The sequence below is a fragment of the Alexandromys fortis genome, unplaced genomic scaffold (assembly GCF_014885135.2).
Source record: "Alexandromys fortis isolate MF-2015 unplaced genomic scaffold, M_Fortis_MF-2015_v1.1 scaffold_68, whole genome shotgun sequence".
In the NCBI taxonomy this organism is placed as follows: domain Eukaryota; kingdom Metazoa; phylum Chordata; class Mammalia; order Rodentia; family Cricetidae; genus Alexandromys; species Alexandromys fortis.
The window spans coordinates 3,166,261-3,178,850 of record NW_026067948.1 but is presented as its reverse complement, the minus strand read 5'-3'; positions in this window follow the sequence as shown (position 1 = coordinate 3,178,850).

The following is a 12,590-nucleotide window of genomic DNA, read 5'->3' as shown; positions in this document are numbered from 1 at the left end:
TGTTTGCATGAAAGTCTCATACGCATACACACACATACACAAAGCTATACCCCTATCTGTCTACCATTTGTCTGTTTTTTTTCCCTTCAGTGAATTCAAGCACGTGGTGCTGTGTCCATTAAATTCTCTCAGTATGTACTCTCTTCCAGTTATGGGAAAGGGCACCGCTTACTGGTCAGAATGGGCTTCACATCTGTTCCTATGACCAGTTGCTGGAGTCCCATCATCTCTAGCAATATCACATAACTGCATTATGCCCCGTGTTCTTACAGTGAGCTCTATTACAAAAGCTAGCACGGCCACTTCTGATATACAGGAGATAAACAGAACATTGTTTCCAGAGCTCCAAACACTGCAGAGTCACTTCCCCTTGTCATCTGTATCACCCGCTGTAGTTGCATGGCAAAGCATGCATGATCGACTATGCTGGTTGAAGAAATCCACTTTGACCTGTTTGTAAGCACCACGTAGGCCTCTATCAGGGGGCTGACAGCAATGGATTGCTCCGTTTATCATCCGGTGGGATGGGAAAGTGCTTCTCTGTCACTATGGAGGCCTGGACTTCAGAGACGATGATGAGCTGTCTCTGCACGACAAATCTAAGCACTACAGCTGGAGAACAAGAATTCTACGCTTAAAAATATTGTGCCTCTATGGCTAATTATGCTTTTGCAAACTTAGTACAACATTGCTGTTTATTTAAACTTGGGCTGCAGACGCTCTCCCTCCAGTGAATAGGAGCTATTCTGAAAACCACGAGTAAACATCTATTTTGTAGAGAAACCAGCAATTAAAACTTGTAATGAATTCTAGTCTTTTTCAATCTTTTTAAAAAGAACACCATGAAGCCATAAAAAAAAAATAGGATATGGGGATTCTTTGCAAGACTGCCCTGTCTTTTTCTGGTGAGTATAAAGAAAATCCAGCAAATATCTAATTTTTTATGTATCTTTTATTTTTAAATTAATTTTTCCCTTGGGAAAGTCTATGACTTCTGCAACTCAACAGTCTCTGGAAACACTCCACATATAATTGGACAGTTTATATATCTGTAATATTATTCTAGATTGTAGAAATAATTCTCTAGATATTTCTTTGAAGCTCTAGCTCCATGGTACAGATTTGCTTTTACAGGTTTTTTGGTGTTTAGTTTACTTAATTAAAAAAAAATCAAGGCTTATCCAAGGAGCATATAAAATGTTCATAAATACTGGATTTATTTTACCTTATATAAATGTAGCCAACATTATAAATTCTGATACAACTCAGGCTATTTATGGACATAAATGATAAAATTCTGTTGATCTATCAAGTGTGATATTTTCTTGTGAGTTAGGGCAAAATCAAAGAATATGTGGCTATGTATATCTTTTTTATCATCATTTAAAAGTACATATCAATTTAAAGTATTTGAGAATTGTTTTCTTTTTATTGAGCTCTACATTTTTCTCTGCTTCCCTCCCTACCTCCCCTTCCTCCCTTCTACCCTCCCCCAAGGTCCCCATGCTCTCAATTTACTCAGGAAATCTTGTCTTTTTCTACTTCCCATGTAGATTAGATCTATGTAAGTCTCTCTTAGTGGCCTCATTGTTGTCTAAGTTCTCTGGGATTATGATTTGTAGGCTGTTTTTCTTTGCTTTATGTTTAAGTATTCTATTCATATATAACAGAAATCAGAGCCAAATATAAGCAAGGGGGAGCCATTCAAGATAGATGGATCATGATAATACTACCTGGAGAGGAGGGAGGGCTCAGATACTAGGCACTCTGTCATTTAAACCACAGCCATAAAACCCTCCCTTCCTATGCTCCCTAAGGGCCCCTGGAAAGGTTATGTGTACCCTGGGGTCTCCCCCATGGCAGGCACATGGCGCAGGCCTTTTATTTACTGCAGCTGCTGGTGCTCTTTTTGATATTCTGAATCATAAAGAATTCATAGAGCAGAGAGAAGCAAACAATTACAAGACCAAGGCTGACAACAACCCTGGTATTCTCTCACCATAGAGTGCCTTGCTTTGAATTCAGGAGTGTTTAACGTTGAATTGGAAGTTGGAATCCCATGCCAATTTCAAGACAATCATTTGGATTCAATCATATCCCATACTGCTGGTCTTTATAAAAAAATAAAATCAACACATGAACAAAAGCAATGAAAGGAAAATGCTTATCGTCTCTGCTCCATAACCACACCATGTGTTGTTAGAATAGTGGTCCCTTTTTATATTTGAGTAGGATGTTCGTGGAATTGCATTCCGCCCTTCTTATGTTAAGAGGACACTGATGTCTATGCTACTTGTAGTCACTGTGACAAAGTTCACAGGAGCTACAGAATTAACATAAAATCATTTTATTCTCTCCAAACACTCCTTAAATATTGGTGAATCTTAAAAGAATCCTCTATGGGTATTTTCTACTAGATGTGATGTGTTGCCCCATCTAGACTTCTAACATCACAGTAATGTCACTGGGGCACTGTGACAAAGGAAATAGGAAAGTAACACTGGATTTTCTACTCATTTTAATAATACTATTATTATCAATACTATTATTATTATTATTAATATTATTGCTGTATTCTAGCTGCAAGAGACAGGCAAGCTGAGAAGATTTAAGCTAAATGTGTTGTGTATCCTGAAAACAAACTGTAGCTCTTCAAACAGGGTTGAAGGCACCAGGGCCAAACCAAGTAGGGAAACTCTTAAGACCGGGGAAGATGTAACTGGGTACAAAGCGCTGAGCCTAGGTAGGCCAATGTGTCCTTCATCCTGGGAAATCAGGGACACTAAGTATGGTTTGCAGAAAGAGAAATGGACAGGCCAATCTACAGAAGAAGAGACATGCTGGAGACGTGTTTCTTTTATGTTTAAGTCACCCCCGAAGCCCCAGATCTCCTTAAAATATGTGATGTAAGATCATTGCAGCTGGGGAACATGTGATTTTGAACAAGCTGCCATCCTAGTGACAGGGTGCTAGTGCTAGGAGACAGGGGCTGACTTTCGGGATTTTCAAGAATTGTGCCAACTGCTAATTCACTGCTAAGAATTAAATTTATCTTAAGGATAATCATTACTCCTAGAATTGTATGGATACAGATAATAATTTCATATATATATAATTTTATATGTGTAATTTTATGTATATATTCTGTATGTGCATTCATTTTTCAGGAAACTTGTTTTTAATTGCTACTTACAGACTAGCATGTTGCTGATGTAACCCTTTCAGACTTCAGGTATTTTTATTTGCTATAACTGGTGGATACACACACACACACACACACACACACACCTCTTAGGTTGAGCAATATGGAATGATAGACTATTTAGCTAATGCATTAGTAAGGCAGAGCATCTTTTTTGATCAATCTGAGTAGATTACATGCTTCATCTCCACAGTCAGTTTTCTTCCCAGGAACACTGCCTCTGGGTGTGACAGGAGGAGAGCCGCTGGCTCATTTAGAAGGCACATGAAGACCGGCTCCAGAGAAACAAGCCTTGAGAACTGCAGCCTCGTCAAGGGTTGCTAAGGTAACCACTGCCTGATAACAGTGCAGAGCGAGGAGAGAAAAGTCAGTCTGAGCAACAATGCCTCTCAAAACCCAGAGCAGAAACAAAGCCCGGAGGCCCACTGGAGAAGAAACAGTGTGCACTGGCCACGGGCTAAGTATTTCTTGGGTGGCAGAGGGATGGATGGACTCCAGCAGGGTGGAAACCGGTGGAGTTGGGACATATTTACTGTCTTTTTGATCTACAGCCTTAAGTTCTCAGTGTTAGTCTATGATTTTTTTTTTTTTTTAAACTCAGATACTCAGAGAGCCATCCCCAGATCCTTACAGCGGGGATGGTAGCGCCTGTGTTATATGACTTTAGTGGGTGCAGATGCGTGTCTTAACATATGCATGGAAGTTCTGAAGCCCCTTTCTAGGTCCCTCTCTGCCTCATTCATAGTGGCTGGCTTGGCTTCTCATTGAACCCGAAGCTTACCAATAAAGCAAGAGCAGCTGTCTAGCTTGCTCCAAGGTCCCCACCTGAGATTTCCAGGCTCTGAGGTCACAGTCCCCTGACCCATGCACCCAGTATTTATCTAGTTCTGAGGATCTGAACCCCGTACCTCATGCCTGCTAGGTAAGTGTTTAGCAACTGAGTCCTTCCATGATAACTTTTGAAACAGGGCCTTGCAAGTTTGGTTGGCCGGGCTGCCCAGCAAGCTTCAGGGATCCTCCCGTCTCTGCCTCTACTAGGGTTACAAGCTGGCATTACCATACCTGGCCTTTTTTGGGTTCTGGGAATCAAATCTATGTCCTTAGGCCGGCGGTATAAATCTGTTACTGACTGGGCCACCATCCCCACCTGAGCCCAGATTACTTCTCTTTAATGAGTCAGTAAGCATCTTCGAGGCTAGTTTGCAAACACAGGCTGATCCCATGATAGCAGCGAGCAGCAGATGTTCGTGTGAGGAGAGGCCCCTGGGAACGGAGCAGTTTACTATTATCAATTTAACAGGTGCTGCGAGTTAATTTGACTGATGAATGGAAGCCATTAGTAAGAGAAAGATATGGAATGTATGGACACAGTTATTTTAAATTCTCCATTAATCCGATGAGTAGGGTAATATTTCTACCTTTCTAATGATGAGGATGAGGGTTCTGAGTATTAAATCCTACCCATTGCCAAACACCAGTAGCTGAGCTGGATTCTCAGCTCCTCCTTACCCTCAACCTGTAGAGACTACAGTTAATGAAAGTTTCGCAGATACATATTCAGAATGATTCCTTCTTGCTCCTTTGGGGTCATCTATACATTGTTTGCTATTGTTGGCTTTTGTGGATCTTAGATATCTTTCCGCAAGAACTTAGAGGAGGGATCTCATCCTAATGGGATCTGGTTAAAAGAGCTGATGTTTTTTTTTTCTCCAACCCAGCTATTTTAATTTGGCTGCTGACCCACTACAAATCACCCTACAAACAGGAAACCATATGCAGACACTTGGTTTTAGTTCAGAAACGCTCCATGCAGATTCCTTAATTGTCAGGGCTACATCTGGAAATTCCAGACATTAGCAATGAGCTGAAGAAAGTCTCCTGTCTATGCTCTGAAGGGATTGCATCTCTAGTTGACGTGGGCACAGATCAAGGTTGTGAACAGCACTGAATTGCACGCAGTAAACAAATGCTGAAAACAATCTTAAACCAAATCAGGGAAATGAGCATTCAAGACATTTAATTAAGAAACTAGCAGTTTGAGATTTTATTTTATGGAACATTTGGTTTTCTTTCTTGGTGGTAATTTATATGACATTTAATGGTCATATCCGGTCATGGGCTTAATGGATATTTGCAAGTTTACCAATGACGTGCATATTTTACAACAATACATTTATTATAAATATTACTAAAGTATTGGACAGATAACTGGTCAATGAGGCTTGTCCATGCTTCTTGCTATTTCTAAAGCAAGGGGGCTGTAATGGGTGCCTGGCTATCAGTGTCCTCAGAGATCGTTTAAATTGGAACCATGCTCAAAAGGCCAAAGGGGAAAATTATTAGAAATTCTAATTCCTGAGACTTCCCTGAATAATGAGTTCTAACTAAGCGTTAACATTTGGTCACTTTGTATGCAGGTAATTCAGAAAAGAGCCAGGACTGGACTATTGTAGCAGACATGCATTATTCCCTCGGGAGCATCCTTACACCCTTGCAAAGTCAGGAGGAAAATGCTTTTGTTTGCCGTCCTGCTGGTGTTTGATAAACGGCGTCTCGAGTGTGTGGAGCAGTGTGGGTTTGCAGGAGAAGACCCGGCTGCTAGCTAAAGGTCTTTGAGCCACCGCTGCAGCAAATCAGTTTCCCGAGCAAGGTTTTGCCTAATGGTGTAAGGGCACCTCCTGGAAGTGGATGAGCCTTGCTTCTGTGCCTACCCAGTCACATATCCAATATACAGTGTAACAACTACTCTTGATTTCTGAGTGTTTGTTACTATCTTTCAAAATTACCATCCTGGTCACTCATGTAAAACAGTGTCATGTTGCCTTGAGAAGTGAGGCGTGATAGTAATTAAACTTCATGCTTCTTCCAGGAACATTTTTACTTCCAACAGCTGCTTTTTTTTTTCTAAGTCAGCATATTTTTTTTCTTATCCAATTTATTCAAAGGGAGTAAAAAGGACAGATCTGTTATTTAACTGAGCTTTCGGTTTATACTGCAATTTGAAAACTCTGAACTCTTTCACTTCTGGTATGCAGTGTTCTCCATCTGTGTCAAATCCTTCAAAATCTCTCTACATTTCTCAAGGACGATTTCCTTCGGAGCAGTAAAACATACAAGACTAATCCACATCACCCCGAAGAGCGCACCCTGAGTACGGCGGGGGAAGACAGCTTTCCATCACCTACATCTGCTAAATTTCAGAGCTGCGGTTTAAGAGATGCATGACATTTTATTAGCTTTTGCAATTTACCTTTGGTGGTTAAAACAATTTACTCAGTCAGGACATCAAATCTGGTGGCAGGACTTCATTTTTTCTATTTGTGCAAATTTGCCTGCCTGTTTCTTACCCTGTCTATTTACTTAGCCATGTGAACTGAGGCAATCTAGGAAAGGTATCCTTGGTCTTTGATCCAGGTCCCTTACATGGCAGCTCTAAAAACAATTGGGATTTTCTGGGTCCTTTGTCTGTCCTTCACATGACTAATGTTTCGGGGTGATGGGGGTGAGTCATGAAACAGGGGCTTGAGCATCCTCTATCTTACTGGTAGAATAAGATGGCTGAGACCAGGACCTGTGACCAGCGACTGCATCTACCATGTCTCTGTCACAATCCTCTATAAGATCCTTGATTCAGGATTGGGTGATGTAGTTTTATATCTGTACTCTGGTGAAGCCATCTTACAGAAAGCAATTTGAAGGGGTGGAAGAGTTTGCTTCAGCTCATAGTTTTTTGGCCATTACAGAGGGAGTCAGGGCAGGAACTTGAAGCACAAACCATGGAGGACACATCTTGCTGGTCAGTTCATGGACAGATCCATTTGTAGTTATATTTCTTTAGCATGCCAGAATCACCTGCCCGGAAAATGCTGCCATCCGTGGTGCCATTCACAACAGAATGAGCCTTCCTACATCAACTCACAGTCAGGTCAGCCCCCAAAGACATGTCCAGGAACCAACCAGTCAAAGCTAACGAGAGCAATCTGCTTCTTGGAAAATTAAACGGGCTAGCACAATCTAGTCCATTCTCCTCCATTTGTATGCAGTCTAGTTCAATATAAACTGTCCTTTCCAAGTAAAGAACGGCAAGTTCATGGTCATTTAGTCACACTGGCCTTCCTTCTGTGGTGGCTGGCAGTCATCTTTGAGGATATCTTGGCTCCTCACCAACACAGGGGAAGGGCCATGACTTCTTCCCTGCCGTCGTCAGATTCCCTGATACAACTTCTCAGCTTGTCCACGTCTGATTTTCTCCACTGTAAATTCCACTGGGGACTGACCTTACCCAGACACCGGGGGACGCTGACCCAGGTTGTGGGACATGCAGTTACCGAGTGTTCTCAGATCACTAACGAACTCAATTTCAAACTATAGGCTCCTCCTTAAGATGGAATCAGACTGGAGGACTTCAGGGTATACATGGGATGATATTGGATGGATTTATTAATGGAAATGCTAACCTAATTGTGAGAAGCTTACTGTCATAGCAGGATCATACACACTGGATTCAAAGCCTCTGAGCAAACATGTCTGGGCATCTGGATGGACAGTCAGACTGTTGTCTCAGGCATATGGGGCCCACATCATTGATGTGGCCTTGGGTTCTGCCTCACTCCCCATCTTGCTGTGAGGAACTTGGGTTGAAATCCTATTTTGTGTCCTGCTTTTTTCTTTTATCTTTAGAATTTCTGCCCTTCTTCTGCTCAGTTGCTTGAAGTGTCCTGAGATGATGCTTCTCTTCCTCCTCCTCTTCTTTCTCCTCTTCCATTCCTTTATTTACATATTTATGTATTTCTTTGTTTGTTTGTTTGTTTGTTTTTTGAGACAAGGTTTCTCTGTAGGTGGCCCTAACTGTCCTGGAACTCTTCTGTAGACCAGGCTGGCCTCTAATTCACAGCGATCTTCCTGCCTCTGTATCCCAAGTGCTGAGATTAAAGGTGTGTACCACAGCCTCCCAGTACTGTCCTGAGATTGCTGCGGCTCTGTACTTCTTAATGGAAGAAAGCCAGTCTTCTGCTACTCTGATTCCCGTCAAAGAGCCAGTGCCTGATCTTTAACTTTTATATAGTTTATTCTTACTGCATTCTGTGTACCTTTGGTTAGAGCTTTTATTCTCAACTTCCTTAACACGTATTTATTTATTGGTTGATTTTATACTTTGTTGGTGCAGATGTTGGAAGCTATTGGTTTTTTAGCTAACTCTCATTTTGACATATTGGTGGTATTTTGATACCTACCAGTTTGCTCATTGTTATTTTCAGCAATCCCATGGTTTCTGTCTGGATAACTTCTCTTACCAAATGGTTGTTTAATGGGGTGTCTATTAAACATCCAGATGGCAGAGCTTTTTTTCTATTTTTTTAAAGGAGAAATGAGAATATTTTAAAAGTCCATTTGGTTCATAGTAATCATGAAGATTTCGGGATTTTCATTTTATGTTTTCTCATTTAATGGCTGTCTCATGAAATGGAGGGAGAAGTGTGTTATTTACGGAGCCTGATGTCCCATTTCTGTTAATTTCCTGTCTTGCCCATCGTGTACTGAGTGGTGTGCTAACCACACTCACCGTTCACAGCCTCTTCTGTTCGGTTCTCCCTCATGATCTCCCTAGGTTTTATTTTGTAGCCATCACTGTTGTTTCTTTTAATAGATATTAATACTCATTATACTAACCCCATGGATCCTGGATTCTACTTCAGTCTTATTCTATGCATTGTGCAATGCTTTCCGAGTAGGTCCTTTGCAGGGAGGGGTAAGGTTTTCAGTCTGTTTTCTTCTGTTTCCATATGCCTGGGGAATTTCAGTTCCTCTTGTCTACTTTGGATGAATGCAGCTTTAAACAGATTCCTACATATATTCTAGAATTGCGATTGTTTAATCAGAAAGTTGAAATTGCGCTTGGTCTCAATTCCACGACACAATCTGATGTTGCCTGGGATGCTCGTGTGGTGTTGGTGAGTTTGTTTCAAATTTGTGCATCTTCTTTACATTCACTTTCCCTTTAAGGATGTCTGCGCTCTCTGCCAGTAGGTCCTCCCTCCCTCCCTCATCCCCACTTCTATCCCTTCCCCCTCCACCCTTCCTTCTCCCGCTCCCTCCCTCTCTTCCTCCCTCCCTCTCTCCCTCCCTCCCTCCTTCCTTCCTTTCCTGACAGGACAGAAGACTGTACCTAGGACCTCATGCCTGAGGTAGATGCTCGGTCCTGAGTGTCACTCCAGAGCATCAATCTCTACTATTAAGTGTCCTCAACTATCTTCTATGACATTTCAGTTGTAAATGGCTCTACCCATTTCCTATCTGAGATGCAGTGGTAATTCTTCATTCCTTCCTTTAGAATTTCTGAAAAGTCGCTGCTTGGTCTGATTATACTTCTGATGTTGTTTCCATTCAATCTTAACACTGTATTAGTATTACTCAGGTGTCAGGCATCAATTTTGTTAATGTTTGTCATTATTTTTTCTCTGCTCTGCTCCCTTCCTCTCCCCTCCCCTTCAACCCTCTCCCAGGGTCCCCAGCTCCCTATTTACTTAGAAGATCTTATCTTTTTCTACTTCCCATGTAGATTAGATCCATGTATGTCTTTCTTAGGGTCCTCTTTGTTTTCATAGTTAGGGCACACTTGCTGGAATGTGTAAAACCCTAATTCTATATCTAACACACACACACACACACACACAACAAAACAACAAGAAGAAACCAAACAGCCAACAGACAAACAAAACAAGACTCTTTACATCTCCTTTAAAAGAAATGATTGCATCTGTAGGCTAGACTGGTTGTCTTGAGATTACTGTGTGTCTTCAGCTGGTTTTGAACTCACCCCCTTCCTACCTTAGCCTCCCAAATAAGAATTAGCATCCGCGGAGTTTCCTCTCATCTGTTATTGACTCTCTTAAGGATACTTCTAAACACATAGGTACCCATTCTCCCCTCTCAGGAGCTGTGAGAGCTGATTAGAGGCTCCTTCAAAGTCAAGATGCACCCACTCTACAATGCTAAAAGTGTCTGTATAGTTCAATTTTCTGTCATTGTTTCTGCTTCTTGGGAAACACTTGGGTATTTCTTAACAAGACAGATTTGCTGAATTAGATGGGGCCTATGACTCTGAATTTTAGGAAACAATGTTACTATTTTTGTGGACATTTAAGAACCCTTTTCTAACTGGGTAATGGTGGTGCACGCCTTTAATCCCAGCACTCAGGAGGCAGAGGCAGGTGGATCTTTGTGACTTCAAGGCCAGACTGGTCTACAAGAGCCTGTCCAGGACAGGCACCAAAGCTACAGAGAAACCCTGTCTCAAAATACCAAAAAAAAAAAAGAATAATTTTCTTCCAGATAATTATATACTAGAATTAGAATACCAGGCACATTCTGTGAAAGCATGGATTTGTGTTCTGAGTATGTGGTAATAGATGAATAAAACTTTTGGAAAATAGAACATTTTAGTTTGATTTGTCAAATTTCTGGCTATGTACCTGAGATCTAGAATATACACGTATAATAAAGGCACAATTTATTTCAGGTGAGTCACTACTTGGACCACTTTTAAAGTTCTCAGGAAGAAGAATGCTGGACATTCTCTTCAAGACCCTCCTCTTGGTTCTAATATTTTCCCTCCCTATATTACTAGTGTAAAATGTTAATCTCTCCACTTTGAAATTCGATTCTACGGGTCCATCTTGGCCTGTGTGCAGTTCCTTGACACAGTGCTCATAAATTCAGCAGCAAAACCCTATGAAAACCAGAAGTTTTTCACAGTGAAAAGGTATAATGAGCTGAAAAGGAGAAATATTACCATTAGGCAAGATCATACATACTAGGAGCAAGTGACTTAGCTCAAGAGAACCTGGAATTTAATATATATTAGATTGCTACGAGTTTCAGCCAACCTGAAGAATGTTATTTAGAAGTACAATTCAGGACTGGACAGATGGCTCAGAGGTTAAAAGCACTGTCTGTTCTTTCAGGGGTCCTGAGTTCAATTACTGTCAACCACATGGAGGCTCAGAACCCTATATAATGAGATCTGTGCCTTCTTCTTTTGTCAGCACATCCTGTCTGCAGTGGAGCAGTTATGGGTGACAAGGAAGCCTACATGCCATTGCCTCAGACCACAGGGAGGACTGACTCTTTTTACAATACCACCTAGATGGCCATTCCCAGGAGCTAATTGTCAGCGTCTTTACTTAAGTGAGCAATACCTGGAATCTTTTAGGAACTGGTCTCTGAAGGTGGTGTCTTCCAAGCACATAGGACTAGTCCACACTCTCAGCAGTCCAGATGCCATGGATGGTTTTGGCTGTTTGTTTGCTTCTCTTGTCAACTTGACACAGGCTGAAACCATCCAAGAGGACGGAATCCCTTTGGAGGAATTGCCTCTACCAGATTTGCCTGTAGGCAAGACGGTGGGGACATTTTCTTGAATGACAGTTGAAACTGGTAGGTCCAGCTCACTACAGCAATGCCGTCTCCAGGCAGGTAGTCCTGGGTGCTGTGAAGAATCAGAAGGAGAAAACCAGAAAACCACAGAGGCAAACCAGGAACCAGAACCCTCCGTGATTTCTGCATAGTTCTTGACTCCAAGATTCTACCTTGAGTTCCTGCCATGACTTTTCTTGGGAAGGACCGTGCCCTATAGGGCAAAATAAGGAAAGCCTTTCTATACTGTGCTGGTCATGGTTTTTATCTAAGCAATAGAAACTCTAACTGGAGCAGTAAGAGATGTCAGGATCTGACTTCTGTTTGTGCTGATGTGCTCGTGGTGGGCAAGAAAGACCAACAGCTACAAGACTGCCTGTTTCGTTCTTAAGGACCTGCTATCAGGATAGCACCCTAAAGACCAAATCCTTTGAATTCCTTGTCTGTTATTCAAGTCCAGTGTAGACATGATTGCCGGGCAAAAAATGGGATCTTGGGGGAGGGGGGGGAGGGAGGTAAGGGGAGATGGGGAGAGAAAAGTGAGAAGGGGAGGTTGGGGGGAACTTGGGAAACGGGATGTTTGGGATAAAGGAAGGTCGGATAGGGGAGCAGGGAAGCATACATCTTAATTAAGGGAGCCATCTTAGGGTTGGCAAGAGATTTGGTGCTCCCAGGTGCCCAGGGCGATGTCCCCAGTTAGTTCCTGGGGCAGCTGAGGACAGAGAACCTGAAATGACCCTATCCTATAGCCATACTGATTAATATCTTGCATATCACCATAGAACCTTCATCTGGAGATGGATGGAGACAGAGACAGAGACCCACACTGGAGCACTGGTCTGAGCTCCCAATGTCCCAAGGAGGAGCAGAAGGAGGGAAAATATGAGCAAAGAAGTCAGGACCACGAGGGGTGCACCCACCCACGGAGACAGTGGGGCTGATCTATTGTGAGCTCACCAAGGCCAGCTGGACT